The sequence below is a fragment of the Rattus norvegicus genome, chromosome 1 (genome assembly GCF_021556685.1).
Source record: "Rattus norvegicus strain SHRSP/BbbUtx chromosome 1, alternate assembly SHRSP_T2T, whole genome shotgun sequence".
Classification (NCBI taxonomy): Eukaryota; Metazoa; Chordata; class Mammalia; order Rodentia; family Muridae; genus Rattus; species Rattus norvegicus.
In genome coordinates, this window is record NC_141534.1 from 40,450,264 (window position 1) to 40,457,500 (window position 7,237).

The 7,237-nt window shown below is 42.4% G+C and overlaps 1 protein-coding gene across 1 annotated transcript in view; it reads left to right on the forward strand.

Annotated features, from left to right (window-relative positions):
* The first annotated feature begins 231 nt into the window (after positions 1 to 231).
* Positions 232 to 7,237, forward strand: part of LOC120100090 (uncharacterized) — a 60,482-nt gene continuing 53,476 nt past the window's right edge. Inside the window, exon 1 of the transcript XR_015645041.1 lies at positions 232 to 920. The gene's annotated coding sequence lies outside the window, so the exon portion shown is untranslated. The remainder of the gene's footprint in view (positions 921 to 7,237) is intronic.

A 7,237-nucleotide genomic window follows, 5' to 3' on the forward strand; every position in this document is an offset into this window, starting at 1 on the left:
TAGCGACTTTGGATTTTTGTTTTCCGTTTGCATTCACATCCCCTTATTTTTTTAAATGACAAACACCATGTCAAGAGTATATTTTAGCATCAGCCTTAGTGGTGATCTCTTACCTAGTATGTTCTAGGTCCTAGGTTCAGTTCTCAAATTATAATGGTAAGGACAAAGAAAATATTACAATCTTTCCTTCATTTTATAAACTACCTAAACTTAAAATTGTCTTCTTTGCAGGATATGGAGACTTCAATGATTTTAATCTAGAGGATGCGCTGAAAGAAACTTCTTGAGTAAAGCGTGACTCAAACAAACGAGTCCACCAAGCAAACACAAGTGGTCGGCCATGCACCACACTCACAATCTTGCCTTCAGAAAAGTACATGCATATGAGACTAGCTGCACCTCCATCTACCTGTTAGTTCTGTTGTGCAAGGCTTGTGTCGTCTCGTCATACGTGTGTCATCTTCCTTTTTCATTCAGTTTTTTTCGAAACCACAAGAGAACGTGCATCTGCCTTCACCTTTTTTCTGCTGGACTAAAAGAGAACTCCTACCCATTTCATTCCTCTCACTGTTTTGTTTTGAGACAGGGTCTCTTGATTTAGCCCGAGTTGTCCTGAAATTCTCTGGGCCAACAAGGCCGGCTTTGACTTGGGTCCAGTGCTAGAACAACAGTGACTCTTGTCCACTGATGCATTTCTAGCTTCAGAACCCATGACTTTTTATGATTCTTCAGTGTGATCCCCACAATGGCCTCAGGGACCAATACCGAGACCATTCTCACGATGTGACTTCTGTAAACCATAAAGCAGCCAATGTGTTTTATAATCTGCTTCCTTTTGTCCTCCCATCTCCCTTCAGGGAGCCACTTAGGCACCACGACTAGGAGGACAGGAACTACCAAAGCCCCATCAAATCCAGCAGGTAACGAGGTGTGGGAAGTGAGGAAGGCCAGACTCACCTGAGAAGGGACACAAGGAGGGACTCGTTGGTACTCCATCTGGGACAGGGTCAAAAGGAGCCATGTAGAATTTTTAGCTGCATATATGAAAAGTCAACAAAGGCACCATGTGAATGTTAGATTTAACTCAACAAAATCCCATCTAGTCCCAACTGGTCACTGTGCCTTCTGAGAAAACCATGCATTTCCACTTCCTATTTCTTTGGGTGAGGATGGCTGCCAGAATCCAGGTATAGGAGGCAGAAGGGGTGAGCTGGACTTGACTGAAGACCCAGCCTATCCCCATCGCTCCCAGGTTAAACATGAGCCATTCATAGTCGAGCACAGTGGGGCAACCTGAGGCCAAAGGAGAAGTCTTCAACGAAGATATTCAGATGTTTTCTTGAAATTCTCTTAAGTTTTTGAAGATCTCAGGAGAGTTTGTGTATGTGGGTCACATCTATAAATACTTCTCATCTGAGAACTTAGAACTAAAAACTAATATTAATCTGAGGAAAATAAAAAGCCATATGCATTGACATATGTGGTGCGTTTTTATGAGAAATAACTGTGCTTATAAGGTGAAAACATAATTTAGAGTAATGAATGACATTACTTTGTAGTTTTCTGTAATATCTGGCTTCAATAGAATGCGTCGGGATTCTTGTGTGTGTGTGTGTGCGTGTGTGTGTGTGCGTGCGTGTGTGTGCATGTGCATGTCTGAGTCTGTGTGCACCTCTGTGTGTGTGTCTGTGTGTGCGTGCATGTCTCTGTGTGTGTGTCTGTGTGTGCGTGCATGTCTCTGTGTGTGTATGTGTGTGTGTATGTTTGTGTGTCTGTGTGCGTATATGTGTGTGCATGTCTGTGTGTGTATCTGTGTGTGTTTGTGTGTGTGTATTTGTGTCTGTGTGTGTATGTGTGTGTGTGTGCATGTCCAAGAGTGTGTACATTTATGTGCATGTGTATGTATATGTGTAAGAAGAGAGAGAGAGACAGAGAGACACAGAGACACACACACACAAAGAGAGATTGTTATATACCATGGTGGCTGTGGAAGTCCAAGAAAAGTTATGGAGTTGATACTCTCTCACCTCTCCATCAGTTCAAGGAATTGAGCTCAGGTTGTCAGAGTTTCTGCTTTTTATGCGGAAGATAACTGTACAATCAACTGGATAACTTAAAATTTGAAAAGAAATAATAATAATTTTTTTAATATTCCCCAGAGTAGAATTCCCCAGAGTTCAAAATATCAGCAGAGCCATACTCCTGAGTGCTCCTGGATTTGAATGGAATCCTTCCTCCCCTCCCCCCCCCCCCCCCGCCATTCTTAACTACTTTGTATCTCACTAAAATATAAGAACAGCTAACCAGTTTCCTGTTCATAGATGTGATGTCTTGGAAGCCTTTCTTCTGGGTTTAGGTTAGTGTGAGCAAAGGATGTGTCCCTCAGGTGAGTGGAATGCCATCCTTTGTCACCTCAGCTTTCACAAGTCCTTTGTAATCACAGTAATTGCAAGAAGCTGTGCAGACGACAGGGCCATGGTACAATGTTCACAAATGCCAATGTGTAGCAAAGGCCTAATAATACACTAGGTGTGAATTATGAACCTCAATTAAGGCCTTTGCCAGTCACATTGCCCAGTTAGAATATACATAATTGTAAGTAGGACTCCATTTTATTTTACAAAAAGTATAATTGCTTGTTAAAAGTGTGACATTCAAGAGTTAGCAGAATAGGATGTGGAAAGATTTCCCAATGAATACTGCAGACCTCAGGAGAACAAAGGGGAGCACGTGGTTTATTTTAAACAGATGTCACCTGCTGTGGAAACTTCTTTCAGGCAAGAATACAATGTTCTTACTGTTCTCCAGGCCTGTGATGGATTGTTATATACATAGGAGAAAGGGGGAAATAGTCTCTCTATTTCTGCTTTGAACTTAGATGCCTAAAGCAACACAAATCCATCCATTTACATTTTGGGTATTAGGCGGCTAAAGATTCCCACTACAATAAAGTTCAGCTTTAGCAGTGTTGTCCTCCTCTGAAGGCTCTAGTTTCTTTGCCTTTCCTGAGTTTGTTTTGTTTCTCTTTGTTTTGTGAAATGTGTCTTCATCTTATGGATCATGGCTCCTTCCCCTGATCCACTGACCACATGTTGTCTGATTATCACTCTTCTTTTCTTATCATGACCCTAGAATTCACTTTGAGCCAGTCCAGATAATACAAGATAATAACTGTATCTCCAATACCTTAGAAGCTAGCTTAGTTACATTTTATAGTGATTTCTGCCTCGTAAAGTATCAACTGTGTATGCCCTGACACTCCAAATGAGAACACCCCTGAGGGATTGCATGCATTACAGGAAATTGAACATTATATCATTACCATTGTGTCATGATGTCACACTGTTTTTATTTTACATAAAACCACAATAGATTCTCAGAAAAGATCATATCTAGACAACTTCCATATATGGTTTTAAAAACAGTATAAGATCTTATGAAAAAGAGAAATGAAAATTCCACAATATGTGTGTTAAGTGAGGGGTCAGCTGATATGACTCAGACCCATTGCAGGGGCCTAAGTACTTTTTCCTTCCACTAAGTGGTGGTTAATGAGCACACAGTAAGCTAAATGGACTGTGCATGCAGTCTTCTTCTTTTGTAGCCTAGGTTCTGCTATTTTTCCACAGGTCTTGTATTCATGTTTTTGCATGTGTCTCATTTGGTAATGTCTATGTTCCTCACAATGCAGGTCTAGGTGTGACAAACATGTTGAGTGTACAGTGGGGTTGTGTCTCAGCGGCTCTACCACACATGTCTTGCCTGAGGCCTCTTGGGCATTCTTTGTGCAGAAATGTTAGAACTCATCTACTCAGTGATCCCACAGGGATGTGGGGTGATAGCCAGGACAAAATGATTCTGGTTGGTGGGGGGGAGGGGAAAAGGGACATGATGCTTTAAGTGTGTTTTAAAAATGATCTCTTTTAGTTTTGAAATTATAACATCATCCCAACATTTCTCCATTCCCTCCACTTCTCCTCCCACCAAACCCTTGCATGTGGGCTGGAGAGATGGCTCAGTATTTGGAAGTGTATTTTACTCTTCCAGAAGAACTGAGTTTGGTGCCTAGTACCCTTGGCAGATGGTTCACAACTGCCTGGAATTCTATCTCACAGGCTTTGATGCCTCTGGTTGCCTTGGGCATTCACACATACACAGGATGAAAATAAAATAAAATGTTAAAATGACTCCCATCTATTCTTGCTCGCTCTCCATCAAGTCCACGACCTCCTTTTTCATTAATTGTTGTTACATGCAACTATGTATAGATTTTCCTACATACATAAATATAACCTATTCAACCTGTCTGATGTTGCTTGTATGTTTATGTTTTCAGTGCTGACTACTTGGTATTGGGTAGAAATTGACCTGCTCTTCCCCGGGGAAGACTATCTCTCTCTCACCATTTCTTAGTTCCATGTAGTTCATTGTGTAGAGTTGAGGCTTCATGGGCTTTCGTCCACTTTGGCGTGTCAATTAGCTTGGTAAATCAATTAATTTATTGAGGCTTAGTTACTGAGAAGAACCTGTGTGACTGAAAGGCAGCTGCATTACCAAAAGCTCACCAGAGAGGCTGGGGAGAGGATTCAGTCCGTAAAGTGATTGCTGCATAAGCACAGGAGTCTGAGCTCAATACCGAACAGCCACATGACAAGCCAATGCTAGTGGCACACACTTGTGCTCTCATTGTTGGTGAAAGGGGGAGAGCAGATCCTTGGCACTGAGTAGCAAGCTGACTTGACTTAATTGCTATGTTATGTGTATATATGACAGATTCTGTCTCAAAAAAGAAGGGCCTTCAAATACCCACAATGGTGTGTGTGAACCCAAACATAGAAACATACACACACACACCTACACATACATCTACAAAGCTTGGTTTTGAAGTTCCACCCCAGCATGGGTGATGGCTCACCAAAGCTGTAGCCATAGAGCTCTCTGAACAATTTAGAGGTAGCCCGAGGAACCAGAGGCATTTTGTTAAGTTTTATATGCCCTACGAGTCTACCTTCTCACTCTAGGAAGGGATTAGCAGTGACTGGCTTTATGGAGGACCATACTTTGAGCTGTTGGAAGGGACAAATGTCCTTAAAGAAACGGTGTGCAGTAAAGAGTCACAGGGTAGGTTGTAGCTGGACTGGAACTAAAATTTTTGCCCTGCCTTGGCTAGAGCTGCTTCACTCCAGTCCGATTCTATCTTCAAGAGGCCTCCTTCATTATATACCTTCCTCCTCTTCTTTGAGGTAGGGTTTCAGCGTGAAGCCCTGGTTGGCTTAGGACTTGACACGTACACCAGGCTGTACTTGAAATAGCTGTACATACCAGGCTCGCCTTGCACCTCTAGTAGAACGTCTGCTGACTCCCAGTTCCTGGGAGTAGAGAGGCTCTGGAGAGGGCCTGGATTCAGTTCCCAGCATCCACACGATAACTCGCAGATGCCTCTAAGTCCAGTTTTAGGGGATCCGATACCCTCTTCTGATCTCCAAGGATTCTTGCACACTCAGTGATTTTATGTGCGTGTGTGTGTATCATATTAATAACATGTATTAAATAAATGAAAAATATATTTATATATTTCTTCCCTACGTAGGTGCATTATATCACTCTTTCCCTTTGCTGAGGAAAGGTTTCCTCTTTCAAATTAGCTGCCCCTAAGCCATCATCCAGCTCACACACAAGTCTTGAATCTCCTTATGAGCAGCAATAATTAGATGGACCAGAATGTGACAAGGGGAACGGAGCAATAAAACAGGCGAAGTAATGTCGCATTATTTCCAGACTGGTATCTCAGGGAAAACTGCTTAATGGGCTGCTTGTTCTGTAAGTTGGGTTAGCATTCAGGTATGTGTTTCTGGGGTAGTGCTTTGGGCCCAGGGCTAGAGAGAGAACTGTCCATCTCTACTGGTTTATGGTACTGTTAGTGTCGGTCAAGAAGATAAGATCTCCGGTCTGAGTGGAGACTGGTTCGATCCCTTTGGTAAGGGATCACCACAGAAAGGTTGGCTCACCAGCTAAAACCTTACTGAAAAGATAGAATGGTTTTTAAAATGAGACACTGTACTTTTCTTTCCCACGATCCCAACCACCATTGTTCAGAAGCTTATCGACCAGTCATGTAAAAGGTCCTAAGTCTACCCTATGACCAAGTCAGAAAAGCATACATATTTTTCACATTTTCTATCTCTTTTCTAAGTGTTCTTTCCTTAGTACTAGGGTCTTTATCCCCAGCATTTTGGGCCTCCCTACTCTTTCCTTAGAGCCTGTAACCCCACATGTGGCTGTTTGCTGGCTATGAGCCTAACCTCCATGGCAGCTTAAACAGCACGCCTTGGCCCTTCTCCTTTCTCGTCCTCTGGGAGCTGCTAGGGCTTTACAGCTTGCCAGTCCTGGGGTTCTTCTTCTGAACTCTAATAAATCGTCCTTGTGGTTCTTCGTGAGTCTGTTTTTAAGTCCTGTTGTCAGTATGACAGAGGGGACCTTAATCTCCCCTGTGTCACTGTGGGAGGAAGATTATAAGATATGAACTTGATAATACTGAATCCCATGTTCAGGATTTGGAAGTAATATGTAAAGGACTCTGAAAAGAAGCAAGAATTAGCTGCTAGGCTCTAAGCTTTTGGCTCAGAAACCTTTTCGGTGCATTTGTAAGCTTGGCACTAGCAGTAATCGCCAGGTTGGGGACAGGGTCCACATGACTTTGGGCGGGTTGAGTATGGTACACTGGGTGGTTCCATTTAAGTGGGGCTCACAGTGGTGTTCGGAGGGGTATATGGGAAAATTTGGAGGGAGGGAAGGGAGAAGTGTTGTAGTCATAATCTCAAAAATAAAGGGCCTTTTGCACACACCAAGTAAGTGTGCTATCATCAAGCCATTTCCCTAGTCTAATAACGTTTCCTGTATTCATTTACCTAGAGAAAGCTTGAGTTTTTTTCCCCATACCTTGGCTACTGTGAATAGTTGTGCACTGAGCATGAGCGTGCAGATGCCTCTGATTTACCAACCTCAGTTCCCAAGCTTCATATAACTGGATTATAGGATAATTCTATGCTTACTTTTCAGGAGTGTCCATACCATTTTCCATAGGCTAGGACTAAAGCTGTCTTCATTGCACTTGCAATTTTTGTTTCCTCAGAGATTAGACTTGTCGTACATCATCTTTTAATTCATCAGTTGGCCATAAACATCATTTCTTTGTGGAAAATGTCACTTAATTGCATGGGACATTCTTTAGCTGTGG